This window comes from Lissotriton helveticus, chromosome 1_2, assembly GCF_964261635.1.
Source record: "Lissotriton helveticus chromosome 1_2, aLisHel1.1, whole genome shotgun sequence".
Lineage (NCBI taxonomy): Eukaryota > Metazoa > Chordata > Amphibia > Caudata > Salamandridae > Lissotriton > Lissotriton helveticus.
Genome location: NC_136058.1, coordinates 211,753,412 through 211,772,656, shown reverse-complemented (window position 1 = coordinate 211,772,656; position 19,245 = coordinate 211,753,412).

Sequence of the window (19,245 nt, the reverse complement as noted above, 5' to 3'; positions counted from 1 at the left end):
GAATACATTATCGCTGCTTTTATTGGCAGGAAACTGCAGCTAAAATGGCGATAATGGGCTTGATAGTATGCCCTTGTAAATTCCCATTGAAGCCTAGGTTCTGGTGTTAACCTGGGCTTCAATGGGAATTCATAAGGGCCCTATTTTCAAGCCCATTATCGCTGCTTTAGCTGCAGTTGCCTGCCGATAAAAGTGGCGATAATATATCGCCCTTTCTTGATAATGTGGCCCACGGTTCCTATACTTATACTAAGTTTAGGGGTCGGACTTACTCAAGGGACCCACCTGTTGGTGGATCCAGGGAGGGGGTGGTTACATCCCTTTCCCTTTGTCCAGTTTCATGCCGGAGCAGGGGCAGAGCGCCCCTGCAACCGGTTTGAACTGGCATATGCACTGAGACACAAAGTGTGCCCCCAGCACTGTCTGAAAAGCATTCACTGAATGCACCCACCCAGCCCCAATACACTAATGCCTGTCTGGGGAGGTGGTTACACCTCCCTATGACTGGAAACCTATTGTCCAGGCCTCCCCTGCTGGAGTTTCCTCCAGCAGCAGGACGTCAGACTCGTGTCTGTGGCTGCAGCATCCGTTTTGTGATGCTGGGGCTCTTTTAAACTATTACCGTTTAGTTAAGCATGCACATGTCTTCTCCCTCTAGAAGGGTGGAATTCTAACCCTGCCGCCAGAACTGGCGGGGGGGGAAGGATTCCAGAATGTTTGACACCAAACACGACATGTTTCCATGCAGCCATTCCAAAGTTAGCATTTACCGTGAGGTTATAATGCACTTAAGAGTATATGGTATGGCTGCATCACAGAACAGCTACAGAGAATAGTTTCCGAAAGCTGCAGAGGGGTCCCCCTCAAGCATGGGAACCCTCTCACACAAAGCCAAGTACTCTGCCTTCAGAATTGGTAAGGCCTACCATAGGAGTGACTTATAGGTTTAAATGTGTCAGTGATTAAAGGTAGATATAGGTATCCTATATCTTAGTAAGGGGTGCATGCACCACATTACCCAGGCTGCAGTATCAGACCTGTGGTGCCATTTTGGAAGGCTTCCCAGGGGTGGCATAATACATGCTTCAGCCCCTGGTGGCCTCTTGGGTACCAATGCCCTTGGTACCTAAGGTACTATACATATACTAGGGACTTACAAGGGTACCCCAGTAACCAAACTGGAGTGTATCTAAAGTACATGCAATCATTCTAGAGAGAAAGCAGCTAGGCTGGGGTCCTGGTTAGCAGGGCCCCAGCCAGACTAAAGTCGGGAAACAGTGAAACACCAGCAAAAAGTCGGGGTAACCATAGTAAGCAGATCCTACTCTCCTACACTTGAGATCTTGACTGCGGGATTCAGTTGCGTCTGTGCCCAATCTAGTCTCCAATCAAATTATACAGGATTCAAGCCCTCTCATTCAGCCAAACTAGTCCCTCTCAGCATGCTTAAGATAAGTTTTAGCCTACCCCTGATTATAACCTTGCCTGCTGCCCACAAGGTGCCTGCACTATAGACCAACCCCTCATTAATATCAAAGTAGGTGCAGAGCTCCATAGACAAACAGTCTAGAAATTGGTCATGTGTAAAGAGCCAGGCACGAAAAATATGTTGGTTGCTGTCATGCCTTCTACATCTGTGGTGGTGCAAGATAGAAAGTTGATGTGGGATAAGGTTTTTGTAGATGCAGATGTATGCAAATATGGCCTATCCCTTGGGTTCCAAACCCATCAAATATCACACAGTCTTCAGGATTCCACCCAGGAAATGAGGGCCTTGTACAACTCCCTGTGGTGTCGCGTAGGTTAGCCCGAGGTATCTACAGCTGGGTGCAAGGTGGCATCGACATCTCCCGCAAGCAGCATCTTGAGTAGCAGGTTGATGATCAACTCCGTAAGTTCACCAAGGGTTTATTTGTGCAGCTGAGGAGGAATATAGATACTGTATGGTTTCCCTTCCAGCGTCCCTACCATCCCAACCAAGTGGCACTGTGAGTCGTGGACCATCTGCCTCACTACCATTGAAATGAGCCTGTGGATTGGAATAGCCACCCCTCTAGAGCCCTCACCAAAGACCGAGTTAAATACACAATTGTAGCTTTTGATAGGATCTAAGAGACCATTGACATTCCAGGATATAAGGCTAAATTCAGCCATGGGGCCAACAGGGAAGGCTACTAATACTAAACAGATTTCCACTGGGGATTTTGGAGTGTCTCCCGGTGTGTGAGAATATCCCCAAATAACACATACAAGCATTTGCAATGCAATAGGTCTCGCATTAGGAACGTTTGAGCTATTGGTATTATAAATGACAAATTATTTATTTATGTGTTGGTTTTGAAAATAGCGAAATTAATAGCTGTGTCATTTACAATGCCAATAGTTATAACTTTCACAAATGTGACACCTATAGCATTTATATTGCAATATATGTTGTATTTACGTGACTTAGATGTATTGCTATTACACATAACAATGGCTTTTAATTTTTTTTAATAATTAATACTTAAATAAAAGTTAATATAATTTATAATGGCAATAGCTTAAACATTTGTAAATAACTTTTGTGAAGATTATGTTCAGTGTATTTTATTGTGACAAAAATCCAAGAACAGAAGTGAAATATTAACATCTTTTAGTGGCATTTGTAATAAAGCTTCAAGCATTGAGAGAACATATTTGAACCAGTTGTTTTTGAATTGTTGCACAGATCGATGCTGTGGTGGCGCTGAGTGATGTTTTGGTGGCGACGAGTGATGCTGTGGCGTTCAGTGATGCTGTGGTAGCGCATAGTAATGTTGTGGTGCCCCTGAGTGATGCTGTGGTGGTGCGATAGATAGAGTGAGTGCGATAGATAGAGGGAGGGCGATAGATAGATAGATAGATAGATAGATAGATAGATAGATAGATAGATAGATAGATAGATAGATAGATAGATAGATAGATAGATAGATAGATAGATAGATAGATAGATAGATAGATAGATAGATAGGAGTGAGGGCGATAGATAGAGTGAGGGCGATCGATAGATAGAGATAGATAGTGTGATGGCGATAGATAGTGAGTGCGATAGATAGACAGAGTGAGGGTGATAGATAGAGTGAGGGCGATAGATAGAGGGGTTGTGTGTGTGTGGGGGGTTTGTGTGGGGGGTTTGTGGGGGGTGTGTTTGGGGTGTGAGTGTGTTGGGGGTTTGGGGTGTGTCTGTGTGGGTGTGTGTGTGAGGTGTTGTGTGTGTGTGTGGGGTTGTGTGTGTGGGGCTGTGTGTGTGTGGGGGGGTTGTGTGTGTGGAGGTGTGTGTGGGTGTGTTTGTGGGGGTGTGTGTGGGGTGTGTGGGCGGTTGTGTGTGTGTGTGGAGTTGTGTGTGGGGGGTTGTGTAGGGGGTTGTGTGTGTGTGGTTGTGTGTGTGTGTGGTTGTGTGTGTGGGGTTGTGTGTGGGATTGTGTGTGTGGGGTTGTGTGTGTGTGTGGGGTTGTGTGTGTGTGGTGTGAGTGGGGTTGTGAGTGTTGTGTTTGGGGTTGTGTGTGTGGTTGTGGCGTTGTGTGTGTGGTTGTGGAGTTGTGTGTGTGGTTGTGGAGTTGTGTGTGTGGTTGTGTGTGTGGTTGAGTGTGGTTGAGTGTGTGTGGTTGTGTGTGTGTGGTTGTGTGTGTGTGGTGGTTGTGTGTGGTGGTTGTGTGTGGTGTTCTAAAAATGATTTTCAGTGCATGGGCACAACTGCTTTAGTCCACACAAGATGAAGAGTTATTCAAATTAACTGTTTCCAGCAGGAATACTTTATACAGCTCCAAATCTCAAAAGTGCATCGCATGTGCAGTTTAGTAGGCCATATGAGAGTTATTTTGTAAGGTATCAGTTCCTCAGATAATCGATTAAAAGATCACCTCTCCGTGGCCATTTTCACAAATGAATGTAGAGATGCCTGTGGGAAGGACGTTCACAGGTACCCCTAGGCCACACATACAGTGTTAGAAAATGCAAGCAGCTACAGTGATGGGTTACAAGGTGACACCTCTCAACATCGTACTAGGAGGAACGTAGTCACCGTTCTAAAAATAGCCATGGGGTGGGCTTAGTATACCCAAACTTGTGCCCCGACAATAACATGTTTCAATTTGAAAGACCCCCCTTTTTTGTAACATACGGTTGAATAAGAAGGCCCACTTATGCAACAGGTGATGTGAAAATAAGTCCAGGGCTTAAGGAACACTATCCTGGTCTAATGAGTAGACATGGAATGCAAGAGTTTACTCAATGCTGGGGTTCGTGAGTTTTGAATCTAGCACTGCAAATACCGCTGGCATTAGGAAACGTGTAGCTTTGTTGCAAATAAAACAGAGATGATCTGACAACAACCACTTAGTTCTGGTTTAAATATACATGCAATATTTAGCACAACTTACACTGTTATTTTGGTGAGTTATAAACATGTTAGTGCAACATTGACTATACAACGCCTTTGAAGTCTCGGCTTGTGTTTTGGTTTTTGCAGCCAAACCTGCCCAGTCTGCTGGCCCATGAACACTCACTCTGCCTTGTCCACCTCTAGTGCACACCACGGTGACCTCCCGCATGTCCGCTACTTACACGGATTTCCCGTGAATTCAGCCTCATGCCCGGCCATCTGTCTTTGTACGATCCGATTTTTCCTCTCACAGTCACGAGTCCCGCCCATATTGAAGGGATTTGGGTAAGAGTTTAGGATCTGGATTGGGTTGGTGCCTGGGTATGAACCGACCCCTGAGAATATTTTGGCATGTCATTAACATTTGATTTAACAAGCGCAGCTGCAATTTAACCCCGACGGCGCTTCCTGGTTCCCTGTTGCCGTCTCTTCTGGCCTTTCCGAAGTCCTGTGCCACACTCTCTTTTAGACAGCAACACAGCCTGCATGGGTGCGCGCGCGAGCGGGCTGATGTAAGAACCAGCGTGGTAGGCTGTACCTTTTTCTCGTGTGAGGTGATGCGGCGGAGCCTGTAGCAGCGGAAAGAGCCCGGTGAGTGGGGGGGAGGGTGTATGTGCATGTGTGCGTGTGTGTGTGTGTGTGCGTGTGGGTGTGTGTGTGCGCGTGTGTCTGCGCGTGTGTGTGTGTGTGTGTGCGCGCGCGTGTCTGTGCACGCGTCCTGATGCGATTCCGGCATGCTGTTCACAGGAGCAATGGGCGCGCGACCTGATCCGATTCCTGAGGCTGTGCGTGCCCATCTCCTGTCTCCTGGGAAGCAGAGCCGGTGACTATAGGTCTCGCAGGCGAGACAGGGCTTTCGCGCTGTAATCGCCAGGTGCGAGACCTACAAAACCAGGAAGAACCTAAACCAGTACATCGCCCCAAACAACAATGACTCCCACCAAAAACTTTTACCTCCATAAGCATCTGTCGCCCAACCACCCAAACCAAAGAGAACACATTTCTTGTTATTTAAGATAGACCTCCTCCTATACAGGATTGCTTGTCGATGGTCATGAAATTCCCTGAACGCAGGGAAGAGCCAGCAGCAGGAGTCAAAACAGAACAGCATGGGTCCCACGATTATTACAGCTGTCCCAGCATGGATTCCCCTCCATCAGAAGTGTATTCCCACAAGGCAAGCACTGGTGGAGCATGGGAGGGCCCCTCTCCAGGTTGGGAGCAGCGAGGATCAGTATCAGAGGACTCATGAGAATGTTTACACTGACCCCCTCTAGACTTAAATCAACAGTGGTTCCTAGGCTGTCCTGAGGCAGTAAGAGATGGTGCAGGGACCTCTCTGGAAGTCATACTAGGAGAGTCATAGCACATAAGTGCCCGTCTCATTTCCCCAGCCTCCTCTGGGGTTTCAAATAAGTAAGAGTAGGAGCAATGAATCACATCCAGCCTTGCAGTGAAAAGTAACATATATTGTTATTTTATTTGTTTCTTTCAGTTCAGCTTCCTGGCATCAAAGGATTTACACAGTATTTAATGGATTTTGTGTAATCAGGAAAAATCATAATCATAATATGGGTTGAATAAAAATGTAGCTTTCCATGAGTACATGCCTGTCATGGAGTGAGGAATTAGACCGATGCAAGAAAAGGTTCTTGTTAAATGGTTTATTGATGAATAACTCCACCCATCACACAGAGCGTCCTCCCAGGTAAGTGTACGAATGGCAACTGGCAAGCTGCATTCGAATCACAACCGGGTGGACTCTCCATGCATGAGCCACACATTTAAAAGAATACACATAACATTCCTACATTCCTGAAGCATCGCGCGCTACCCGCACAACATGTAACATACCAACTATTACACTACCTTCCCCCTTACAGAAAAATAAATTACAGTGTACATAAAACTATACAAAAGGACATATTCTAACAAAACGTAATATCTGATAAAACCATCAAATTTCTTTGGAGTTCTAATAATCAACCCCTAGTAGAACTGGTACTAGAATAACAAGATGACAGGTTAACAATAGATTGGACGCTGGCATGGGGAACAGGGTTAACAGAGGAAGTAACTGTAGATGACAAGATCTCTACAGGTTTTCTTCCTGAATCCAACTAGTGCCTCCAATTAAGGTCATTCTCAACATTTCTTCTACTACTGTGCATAATCTCCACTTGATGCAAAGACACTTTCACAAGATACCTACTGTTACACCAACCTTTCTTCCCAATGAAAGCAGCTCCCTTACTAAATAAAAAAAATCGATTCACCCTTTTTAACGAATTTTTGGGGGTTTTTAAGTAAAACCGTCTCCGACCAGGAAATCCTTACTCAGAAAAAATGTTTTTTTTATCAAAGTCTATTTTTATCTGGGTTTGTTTCGCATTCACTCTCTCAGTTATTTCTTTAAAATTGACCTTATTTTCACCAGACATTTCCCGTAGCCAGGAAGGAAAAAGAACAGTGTGTGCCACTCTACCCCTTAATAAAGTAAAAGGCTGAACCCCAGTGGTACAATGTGGGGAAGTGTTATAGCTCCAAATGTTTTGTTTGACAAATTCCTCAACCTTCAGACCAGAAGCCAGTGCTGTTTGTATACCTTCCTTTAACACCTTCCATCCTGGTCAAACATGGAATAAGCACCCGAAAAATCAAGACCAATCTTCTCCCATGGAGCACATGGATATTCGGTAGGGTATAACGGGGTTTTAATGGTACGCCAGTGAGAAGTGTGGCTCACTGGTTAGAGGCGGCAGACCCGTAAGCAGAGAACGGCCCGGGACCAGGGTTCGATTCCCGACGCGGCAGGGTTGTGGACCAGGGTCAGCGGACTCGATAATTCTCGCCTCGGTGCCTACTCTAGTCAGAAACCACACTCGGCAACTCTGGGCATCAGCTTGCCTCATCTTCACAACGGCCCCCCCAGACCGCCGGGGATGCTTGGTCGCACCTTAGAGATACCCATCAGGGACCATCTCTCAGGGTGAGCCAGGACGGGTTCCCCAGCGGTCGAAGCGTGGAGATACTCCTCCGGGAGTCGATTCCTAGCGCTATATAAACCCACAATTAAATTAAATTAAATTAAATTAAAAATGCTTATCTGACAAAAGGCACACAGGGCGACTATCAATTGTTCTTTTTACCTGAGAGTCTAACGACGGCCACCAATAATGTTGCTTAATTTTCATTATAGTTTTAGTCACTCCTAAATGTCCCTGATGTGCTTTATTAATCATTGTAGGTCGTAAAGATGTGGGGGGAATAAACTTGTCTTCTTGATGGACAATTTTGTTCTCCAAGGAAAGTTCATCTGAAACTTGTGCAAACACCCACAAATCACCTACCAAACACCTGGCCTCAGGCCAGTAATGAATGGTATACTCCATCACTTTTTGCAAAACCACATCACTTTCACACGCTGACTTCCAATCCGCTTCAGATAAAACCGTATTATACTCTAGAACAGAATTCACAAATGATACACATTCAATCTCTTCAGAAAAAGTATCCTCCTCATCTTTGGGCATCAATAACCTTGACAAACAGTCAGCGCAGACCTTTTTTCCACCATGGATGTGTTTATTTTCGCAACTTAGATACCAACCTCATCAACCTGGCAGACATGCTTAGGGAATTCATCTTGTTAAAAATATAAACCAAAGGTTTATGGTCTGTCACCAGCTCAAATTTGCGCCCCCAAATATACATTCAAAATGTATGCACTGCCCACACGCATGCCAGGGTTTCCCTCTCTATAGTGCTGTATTGCCGTTCAAATGACTTAAGAGACCTAGAGGCGAAAGCCACGGTTTGTTCCTGCCCCTCAACTCTCTGGTTAAGAACTGCACCAAGTCCGGAAACACTGGAATCAACTATTATACTAGAGATACAGTCATCTCTAAAAGCGTGCAAAGCTTGGGCAGACACAACCATTTTTTTAACATCCTCAAAGACTTTGTCCAATTCAACAGTCCACTTGAAACTTTGTCCCTTCCTCAGCAACATGCGTAGTGGTTCAACTGCTTGAGCATAGCAAGGTACAATCCTCCTGTAATATTCGTCTAGTCCTAGGAACGACCGTCATGCATCTTTATCAGTAGGGGGCTTAGCATCCTCAATAGCTCTAATAGCGGAACACTTTGGTTTAATTCCATGCTTTGATACAGTGTGCCCTAAATATTCCAATTCTTGCACGGCAAACTTACATTTGTCTGCACGTACAGTCAGATATTTAGACCTCAAAATAGAAAAGTACTTTTTTCAATAAGTTGGTATGCTTGTCCAAAGATTTTGCATAAATTAAAATATCATCCAAATATGCTTGGACCCCACTGCCACCATGGAACAGCGTATCCATCAGCTTTTGGAACATGCTACCAGCTGACGCAAGGCCAAACGTGAGAAGTAAAAACTTGTATGCCCCGAAATGGGTCACAAATGTGGTAAACTCTTGAGAGTCTGTCGTGAAAGCAACCTGATGGTAAGCCGATCTTAAATCTATCAACGAAAACCATCTGGCCCCTCCGAGGTTCGCCAACAACTTGTGAATCTTAGGCAGTGGGTGGCAATCCACAATTATATTTTTATTAAGTGCGTGTAAGTCTGGGCAGAGCCTAATCTCGCCAGATTTTTTTCGTGCGTGAACGATGGGCGCCACCCACTGTGAAGAATCAGTTGCCTCCATGATACCTTGGTCACACAAACTTTGTAAGGTGCGTTTCAACTCCTCTTTGACACTCAATGGCACCGAACGCACTTTATGTGAAACTGGTTGAGCCCCAGGGGCTAACCTGATACAGTGTTCTATACCTTTAACCAGACCAACTTTATCACTGAACACAGGACTGAACTCAGAGATAATTTCTTTTAACACCTTATTGTCAGTCTCGAGTATGGAACACTCAACATTACACACAAGCAATTCCCTACTTTAATTAGAATCTCATCCCCAGAAACCAAATATAGCCCCATACGTGCTAGGTCCTTTAATCCAATTATATTTTTCCCTTTTTCTGCGACATAAATCTTATAGCGGAACATAATGGACCTTTTATAGAATTGGACTCACTACCACGGTCAAGTGTTACTACCACATTACTAAGGGAATTGCTACATGTATCTATAACATTATCAATACTGTTTACATTGAGAGATCTTCTAGCGTTCCTGCATACTCCATGGAAATGCCCAATTTTCTTGCAAATGACACAGCGTTTGCCATTGGCAGGACAACCCGGAAAATTCCCAATATGATTTTAGACCCACATCTATAACAGAACAAAGGTTGTTTCTTTTGGTTAAATTTTACATTTGTACCCTTGACATTCACAGGACAAATTGAGTTATCTTGTTCAACATCCGGGGGTGATATGAGGTTAACCCTGGTTTTAGAGACCTCTTACATGGCTTTAATAGAGATAGCAGAACACTCGATACTTAGAGCCAATTTGATAACTTCAGATGAAGAAGGATTTGTACAACCTAAGATTCTTTCCTTGATCTTGCGGGAAGCACAATTGAAAACAAATTGGTCTCTAATATAATTGTCCATCAAATGGTCCAAAATCACATGTGGTAGCTAATACTCTAAGTGCAGATATATATTCCTCTACCTTTTCCTCTTCTCCCTGTTTCCTTTTATAAAATGTATGTCGTTCCAACATGATATTTGGTTCATCCGAGAACTGTTTTTTAAGACGAGCGACAGCTTCTAAATTAACGTTCCACTGGCTAACGCCAGAATGAGATGCAGGAGGTGGAATAGGTACAACATTATCAAAAATCCTTTGGGAAGCTTGGTCAAGACATCCGTATAACACTGCCAATTTGCGGGCGGGTGTATAATCCACAGCATTGATGGCTACTAAGTGATTTTCAAAAAGTCTGTACCATTCAGACCAAATAATTAGTGGACTAACTGGTTTACTCAATTTCAATTTATTTTTATTATGATTTGGAATTCCATGGAATTCCACATAAAATACAGAATAAAAACAGCTTTTTCATACAAAGCAAAGAGATAAAAAACAATTTCACAATTACACCTATCGATACAATATAATTAGCCTCGTAAATCTGGTTTACTAAAAACATCAGTTGTTAAAATACAAAAATTAATACCTCATTTTCACTAAATTTCAACTGCGAGGGTAAGTAATCTAATACGTCACATTGAAGGGCAAAAGTATCATATCAATCGGCTTTTAGTCTAAAAATCATCGGTTATCAGCAAAGATAAACATTTCGAAAGACAAAGGGTGTTAAAAAAGTTTTTTGTTAGGAGATGATCTTGTCAAGAAGAGAATCGAAAATAGCAGCAATTATTTTCAACAGTACTAACTAAAGTGCTAATGCATTAGTTAAAGTGCAAATGCTTTACTAGTACTTTGTAATGCAACACATAGTTAAATAACATTCCCACAAATATGATCTGAAGCAGTAAGGGTTGAATGGAATTATTATTTTTAACGGTCTATCAAAGTGCCAATAGTGCTTCAATAAAATACTGATACAAAAAAATGATTACACACAATATCTACTATTCACCCATACCCATTAATTTTTCTTTTAATAAACATTTAAAAATTCTTTAAAAAAGCAGAAAATTTTAAAACACATCAGTTTGGATGGGGGAAACATAAGAAAATTGCGGGCCTGTTCTGCCGTTACAATGTTATGCTGTAAAAAACCATGCCTTAAATATTTACGGCGAATTAGATGGAGTGCTGGACACACTATCAGGACATGATTAAGGTCTTGTACACCGCCATTGCATAGATTACAGCGTCTTTCATTTTTGGGGATACCCTCCCAAGCACCTGTCACAATCCTCAAAGGAAGCATGTTCAATCTCAGTAATAAGAGCACTCGGCGTGCTCCATGATACAGGTTCCAAAATACATACGGCTGAGGTTTTTTGACAATAAAGCTCCCCATAATGCAATCTAGCCTTCCATTCGCATTACATATTTGCTGATCTCTTCTACTTGAGATCATATATATAGATTTTTTAATAATAAGCTTTAAAGCTGATTTATCTAAACGGAGTACTTCTTCAAAATCAAGATCAAAAATACTTAAAGATTTTAAATAATTTCTAAAAATTACACTTTTCTTTAGCAGATTAACAAAAATGTCCTTAAACAATGCAGCCCTTAATAGATTCTCCTGCCCATTCTGCAGAGCCTTACACCACCGCAAACACGCTGCCATCGACAGCACATATGTAGAAAGGAGGCCAAATTCAAGTCTAAGAGCTGCAATGGGCGCGGAATAATTTAGATTACATATTTGGCGCCAGATTTTTCCTTCCACCTTCTCAAACATTGCCCACTCACCTTCATCTATTGTTTCAATTGCATAGTTTAGAGTCGGAGGAATCTTTATTTTATATACTGCAATAGTGTGAGAAAAATGTCTTTTTCCACATTGCAAGTAAAGGCGATTAATACCAGATGCTTGCGAGATGGCTTTACTTTTGCAATGGTCCAAATGTCTCTTAGCAGAGCACCTATTTGTAAAAAAAATTCCTTAGTACCTATAAAATTTTACTATTTCCATTCTTTCATCTCCTAAAAACCATTTCAAGTTTGGTCTAACCTTACAGCCACTATGACTAAAAATCATCACTTTGCTCTTCGAAATGTTTATCTTTAAAAAATAATCCTTAGTATACCTGACCAATTCTGTTAATCGTCTCTGGAGTCCAATTGGGGTTAGATCCATTAATATTGCATCGTCCGCATATAGCAGACAGCTTATTTTTAGATCACCCACTTGTGGAGGATCCCCCTTACATTCCCCTAACCGACTTGGTAGATCATTTAAATAAATTGAAAAAAGCAATGGGGCTAATAGGCACCCTTGCTTCAGGCCATTATTAGTGGGAATTTTCTTTGAAAGGCCCTGAGTCCCTCCCAACAAGACTTGAGTCCATGTTGATGAGTGGAGTGCTATTATTACTCTTAACAAGTTCCCGGGTATTCCCATAGCAAGCAATTTCCTCCACAGCGTCCCTCGGTCCACCCTATCGAACGCTGTTTGAGAAATCAATAAATGCAGTATACAATGGGGACCTCCGACCCACAGGATATTTATCGATCAGGGTCTGCAGGACAGATATATTGTCTAATGTACCACTGTTCTTCCGGAACCCTGATTGTTCAAGAGGAATTAAATTATTTCCAAAAACCCACTCTTGTAGGTGTACCAAGATGCTTTTTGCAAATAGTTTTCCAGTTGCATCTAGAAGTGAAATTTGCCTGAAACTTGCCGGAGAGTTTTTTGGGCCCTTTTTATATAGGGGAACTATAATGCTTCCCTTCCAAGAGTAAGGGATGACCCCGAGATTGTAACAATGGGCAAACAGTGGTTGTAATAATTTTGCCCAATCGCCACAGTCATTCTTTATGATGGCCACGGGGACATCATCTGGCCCCATTGCCCCAGAATATCTTGCCCCCTTAATATATCCTTCAATTTCCTTCGTTGATGGGGCTTCGACATCACCTACCAATTGAGAGATTTTAGTAAACCCGTCATCATCTTCAGCCCCTGTATTTGTGGCATACAATAGAGATATATAAGTTGACCATTCTACTTCTGGAATTAACATGGGTTGGGATTTTACTACACTATCGCAATATTTGGCTATTAACGCCCAATATTTCCTGCTGTCCCCTGAAAGAGCCACTTCCCGGAGTTTAACCCATTTTTCATCTTCAGCAGCCCTACGATCTGCTGCTACTTTCCTTTTCCGGACCTGTTTTAATCTATATATCTCTTTTTGTCTTAGTGCTATAGGGTCTTTAAATTGGGCTCTAATTAGCTCATTTATCTTTCTATTTAATATTTTAATGTCTCTCGGCAGAGTTGCTAAGGGGGTGCCTCTTCCGCTATGCTGCTTTTTACCCAGCGCTTTTATTGCAATCATAACTTTTTCATATCCCACAATCAAGTTCTCCCGAGCAAGACCAGGTACAATATTTTTAAAAACTCACTGAAAATTCGGAAGGTTCTTGTATGACCAAAAAGTGCGACCATTATTTCGAGAATAGAATATATTATCATTCCTCTGATTCCAGAGTTCAGGCTTCTCGATACATATAGCTAGATTTACCGCCAAAATGTCATGGTCACTCAACTTCGTTGGAACCACTTTGAATTGTGAGCATGCCCCAAACAATTGAAAAGACACAGCCATGTAATCAAGTAGGGAGTGGCCAAAAGCCCCATGAAAAGTAAGTGCTGCTGGTAGATCTTCTGCGAATCTACCATTTAATAAAATGAGGCCAAGCTCCCTGAGATTTTGCAAAAGTGAGAGGCTCCGTTTATCGGATTTTAAATTGGGCGGGAATACAGAATCTGGTATACACCAAACCTCCTCCAAATCCTCATTAGAAAAGGCCAAACTAGAACTATTACTTATTTTAGCGTTAAAGTCACCAACCATTATTATACACACTTTGTCTTCACTCCTACATAAATTATGCACATAAGAACAAATAGAGTCAATCAATGGGGTGGACGCCTTCCCCGGAGGAATATACACATTTACCAAGAACAGAGACCCACTGTAATCCTTATGATTCATTTCCATCTTCAACTTAGCACACATACAACATTTTGAGTGGTGTATATCTATCACTGCATCCCATGCTAAATCACAACTCAGCAGAATGGCTAATCCGCCCCTTGCACGCCCCCTCATAGATTTCTTTGCCGTAGCACAGTGCACATAATAGTTCTCCAACTGGAACTCATCCCTAGCCCACGTCTCCTGGAGGCAAATTATCTTTGGGTCTAGGGAGGCCAATGATTTAAGCTTCTGGTTTTCTTTTCCTAGCCCTGCCATATTCCATGAGACAATTGTACACGGCAGGCTACCCCCGCGCTATTGTTTTTATAGAAGTTGTTTTTGCCCCATTCAGAGCGCTAGCAATCCAACTCCATTTTGTTACATCATCTTCTCTGTCTGTACTATGGACCTCTTGGACCTCCGGTGCCAAAAACTTAATTGATCTTACACCTGGTGCCCTTCCTACTCTTATTTCTATGTCCTCATATTGTATGCATGTACTCTCTCCCTTATGTTCCAAAAATTCACTCCCTTGCCGATGGCTAGGTACCTTGATGTTTTTAAACGAGGCATCAGATGAACCGGAACTAATAAGGACATCAATTCCTCTTTTCCTAAAGCCATCCGCATTAGCTAAGATAAGTGAAGCAACTACCCCTGATGTAAAAGTAGCTTTAGTTACAAATGGCTTATACCTCCAATCTAAATGGACTAATTCTATATCTTTATATCATCTATTTCTGAAATGATTTTTAGGAGAGCACTTCTATTTAGAGTTATTAACTCAGCATCAAAGAGAGGAATAAAAATAATAGCCCTATTCGCTTGCCCAGCACATGTCACTGGAATCGTAGCCTGATTAGCATCCTGCACACTTCTATGAGAGTCATCATGTAAATTCCCCCCTTTATTTTTATTAGTAGTTAGAATCATTCTCTGGCTAACTCCCCCATCTTTACTTATATCAAGATTCATTGTCAGCGGAGTTTGCAGAGCCAAGTCAAGTGCAGCGCCAATTAATTCTACTCTCGGGCAAATTTCAGAGCTATTTTCCGTGGACACTTTATTTCCAGTACTACTATGCAAGTTGCTACCACCTCCTATACTACCTTCGACCCCCCCAACATTGTCCAGAGAGACATTCTGCCTACCAGATATGCTGTCCATCTGAGAACCAAGAGCTTGCTCGTGGTTAGAACTCATGTTTAATTTCAGATGACCCAAGGGTGTTTTGTTCTTTTTGTCAACAGGGGCTATGTAAGAATTTTCCTTTTCACTTACAGGTTCAAAACGCAACTTTCTATGTTTGCGTTTTGGGAACCTGCGGTATTTCATCACTTTTTTCCTCCTTTCTTAATGGACCCTTTTCTTACTAGTAAATCTTCCCCTTCAGCTGGACTCTCTGAAATATCATTTGCTTCATCTAGTTGTTGTGGTATAGTTTTCTTCTGCTTACTCATATTTAAGATTGTATCTAGTGAGACTTCTCCTACAGCTGAGCTCTCTAAGATGTTTTTTGCTTCATCTAATTGTTGTAATAAGGTTTTATTTGGCTTACTCATATTAAAAATTGGGAAAACTCGCACAGCATCTAGTTTAGGGGAAGCATTTTCCGATAACTCTTCCCTCAGGGAGAGGGCTTTTACAGGAGCATTAAACCTAGCTTTAGACAGACTTGAATTTAATTTTCCTACAGACGGTAAGTTTACAAAATCTGCCTGCAGTTCTTTTGGTCCCCCTACCCCTGAGACTTTATCAGCATTAAGAGATACGTTAAGCGTTTGACATGCTTTACTAGATGTAGAAGTAGCACAGTTCACACATACCGGTCTATGATTTTTAAGATCCAAGACCCCTCCTAAGATTGGCGTGAGAACTTTCAGAATATGGTCGGAGTTTAAAGTACTTTTCTCCATCAGGGACAGAATTGCGGATAGGATTTTTTCTAATTTAGAGAATGTGCTCATTAACCCATCTGCCCCTACAATCTCATTTATCGGCGAGGGGTACAAAGGAATCCCCACCACATTGTTAGATGTCATTGAAAGTTCCACGCCTGATAGATCATGTAAGTCCGAAATCATAGACAAATCTGTAGGGGTGCTACTATACATGATAGGCATATGTGTTTGTGTTCCTATATGGGAGGACGATAGTAGTTTAATCGAATGACATTCTGAGTCCCCTCCCTGCAAGTGCAGTTTCGCTAGATGCATTACTCGTTCAGCATTCTTTTCTAGTGGGAAGGCTAAGTCCGGGAGAGTAATGTCCTCGGCTTTAGCCTGCCCATTTAGCAAATTCTGTTCTTTCTGTTGTTCTATTTTTAGAGAAACAGCATTTTCTTCTGTTAATGAGCAGTCCATCAAGCTCCTGTATGAGACGTTTACTATATCTTCTACGTTTTCAATAAGGGTGATTAGGTCTGCTAGGGGAGAGTTTGGCACAATTTCCTTAGTTTCGCTTCCCTTCCTCTTAACATATTCTATTACCTCTGGCCTCTGATGGACCACTTCCACCTCCATATCAGATTTATTTTCCTCACTCACTGCTTGCTGTACAACTATCCTGCTATCCAATGGAGGGGGTACTACTTTACAATCTCCCCCATTCACCTTTAGTATAGTCACAACAGGGTAAAGTCCCACCCGAATTGACGCGTATTCATCCAATCTGATCTCTGTTATCAATTCAGAGTCCATTGACCCCTCCATTAAGTTCCCCTCCAACTCTTCATCACCATTTTTTTGCCCCATTCCACACTTAAAGCTCCTTCCTTTACTGGTAAACATTGACTTTACCGATGGGTAGGATTTCAATAAAGACAGATGAGCGCCGGGTTTACGGCGTCTGATAGTTTTTTGAGGTTTTAGGGGACTCAGACTGCTCGTGACAGACTGACTGGTGGATACTAAAGATTCTGCGGCTTTTGCTTTTGACTGTGAGCGTAGTCGCCTTACAGACATTACCATTATGGTTGCAATTTAACACGACCTAAGATTGTTAACCACCCCACTATAAATGACACGGAGTAGGGGGGGACTGACAGTGTGTATAAATAAATGTTAAGACACAAACTACACACATTCCATGCAGTGAATCACGTACCACTCTGGCCGAGGCCTGGGCGATTCAACAGTGACCTAGTCTGAGCCACACGCCGACCCCCGTCTGGCAACTGGGACAGTAGTGGTTATAATAACCGCAAAGGTCTAGGAGATATTTTACACACAATCCTCGTCGTGGAGTCCCCTTTGCCCGGGCGCTCCCGCGACGCAGAGGTGGAGTCCAATTTGCAATGCCTCCTGGCACGATTCCTCAGGTGGCGGCTTCCGGCCGCACTGCAGGCTGGGACCTGTAGTCCTTGCAGGCCGCAGGGGATGGAGCGGACTGCGGCGGCGGTGGGGAGGTTGCGGCAAAGTATCAGCCCGTGCTCTGCCCAGCCCCAGATGGCAAGTCTCTGAGCTCCTCTCTCCAGCTAAGCTCCCAGCCAATCTCACAGCCTCTCCCAGTCTCTAGATTGCAGCTCAAGGAGCCGCTAAAGATATTGCTTTGCAGGTAATTTACTGCTCGCGGCAACTCGCAGCTCCCGTGGCTCGCTGTGGTTCCTGTGGCTCCCTGTCGTACAACTGCTGCTGCTGCGGCCGATTATCGGACGATTCCCGGCCGATTCCCGTACTCTTAATCTCCCCCGCTGGTCACTCGCAGGGGTGCTTCACCTCACCGGACTGCCCGCCGCCCCGAGCTCAGCCGCGGCTCTCCCTGAGCACCGGGAGCAAGTTCAGGTGCAAGTTCAGGTGCCGGCCCCTGCCTGCTCACACACCGCAACCGGAGCCACAACCGGAGCCGCTGAGGGTCAAACGGGATGCCGCATTAGCTTTCCCACAGCTTTCCCGCTGATCTCCTCCTCGCTGGACGCGTGGCGGCTTGCTGCTGCTCGCTATGGGGTTTGGCGTTTGGCGTTTCTGCTCTCTGCTGCACTCTGCAGGCAAGACTCAATCCATAACTATAACTGGTTTACTCAGGAATGGAGGAGGTTGTGTTATTTGTTGTACGTTAGTCATAATAAATCACAAATTGTACTGAAAATAAATAATAATAATGACGATAATATCAGGGAAGAATACATTTAAAGAAGAAATGATGACTATTGGCTCACAGAATAGAAGTGTGTGTATCGCTGAAGATTTAATTATGACACACAGAAATCTGAAGTAGTACATGCATGTTTCTGCACTGTGAAGTTGACGCGCTGTATCAGAATGAAAAACTCTGAATAAATGGTTGTGCAACACAAGTCTCAGAATGCGGTATTTGCTGTTTCCAATTATAGCGTGCGCATCGCTGAAAGTAAAGCTTGACGCGCAGTTTTTTTTAATTCAAAGCTTCGCCCTGTAAATAAATGGTTGAGCAATACAAAGCGAGCACGCCGCTGACACAATTGGAATTTGTTGAATTCAATTATAGCGTGCGCGTCGCTGAAGAGGAAGCTTGACGTGCTGATTTAAATTCCAAGTTAAGCGTGTACGTCGCTGAAAGGCTTGACGCGGTGAATTTAAATGCCCATGAAATGAATTGATTGCCGTACAGTCGTACTAAATTAAATAGTAATCGTCCCAATTAAAGATGGCACTGCGTCGTGTAATGAGGTCAGCGCATTGAAAGATGACAAATGCGCTTGAGGCAGGGAGATCGCCGTGAGGAGAGTGCGCGAGCCAACTGGGTGCCCCTTGTAACAGAACCCAAATTCACGTACCTCTGCAGAATCTCACCCTGATAATGACCGTGGAAATGACCGGTGAGCTTGATCCAACGGAAGAACTTCTCGAATCGCCGCTAAGGTCATCGCGCAATAATCAGGCCACACTGTTGTTAAGCGTAAAAGGCCATTTTTATTAAGACCAGGCTGCTCCAAATAACACAAATTACAACCATCAATAACAACAAATCTCCCCCCAAAAACTCCAGCTTCATTCAGTCCAGACTCTCCTGCCATTCCACTCCACATTCCCTTCTTCATCCCTTTCCTCCAATCTCATTTCGCATCCTGGCACTACTATCATGCCCCCAGTTGCCCCCCATCATTCACTCCTCCCCCCCACGAGAGGTGGGTGCACCCGCTAGTGACTCCCCCACCCCTCCCAACTACCACCAGCCCTGCAGCCCGTCCTAAATTGGCACAGTCTGCCAACCCTACCCCAAAACCCTAAAAACTGTAGGGTGGGCGGGTGGCCTTTGAAACTATTCCTACACAGCAATGCCA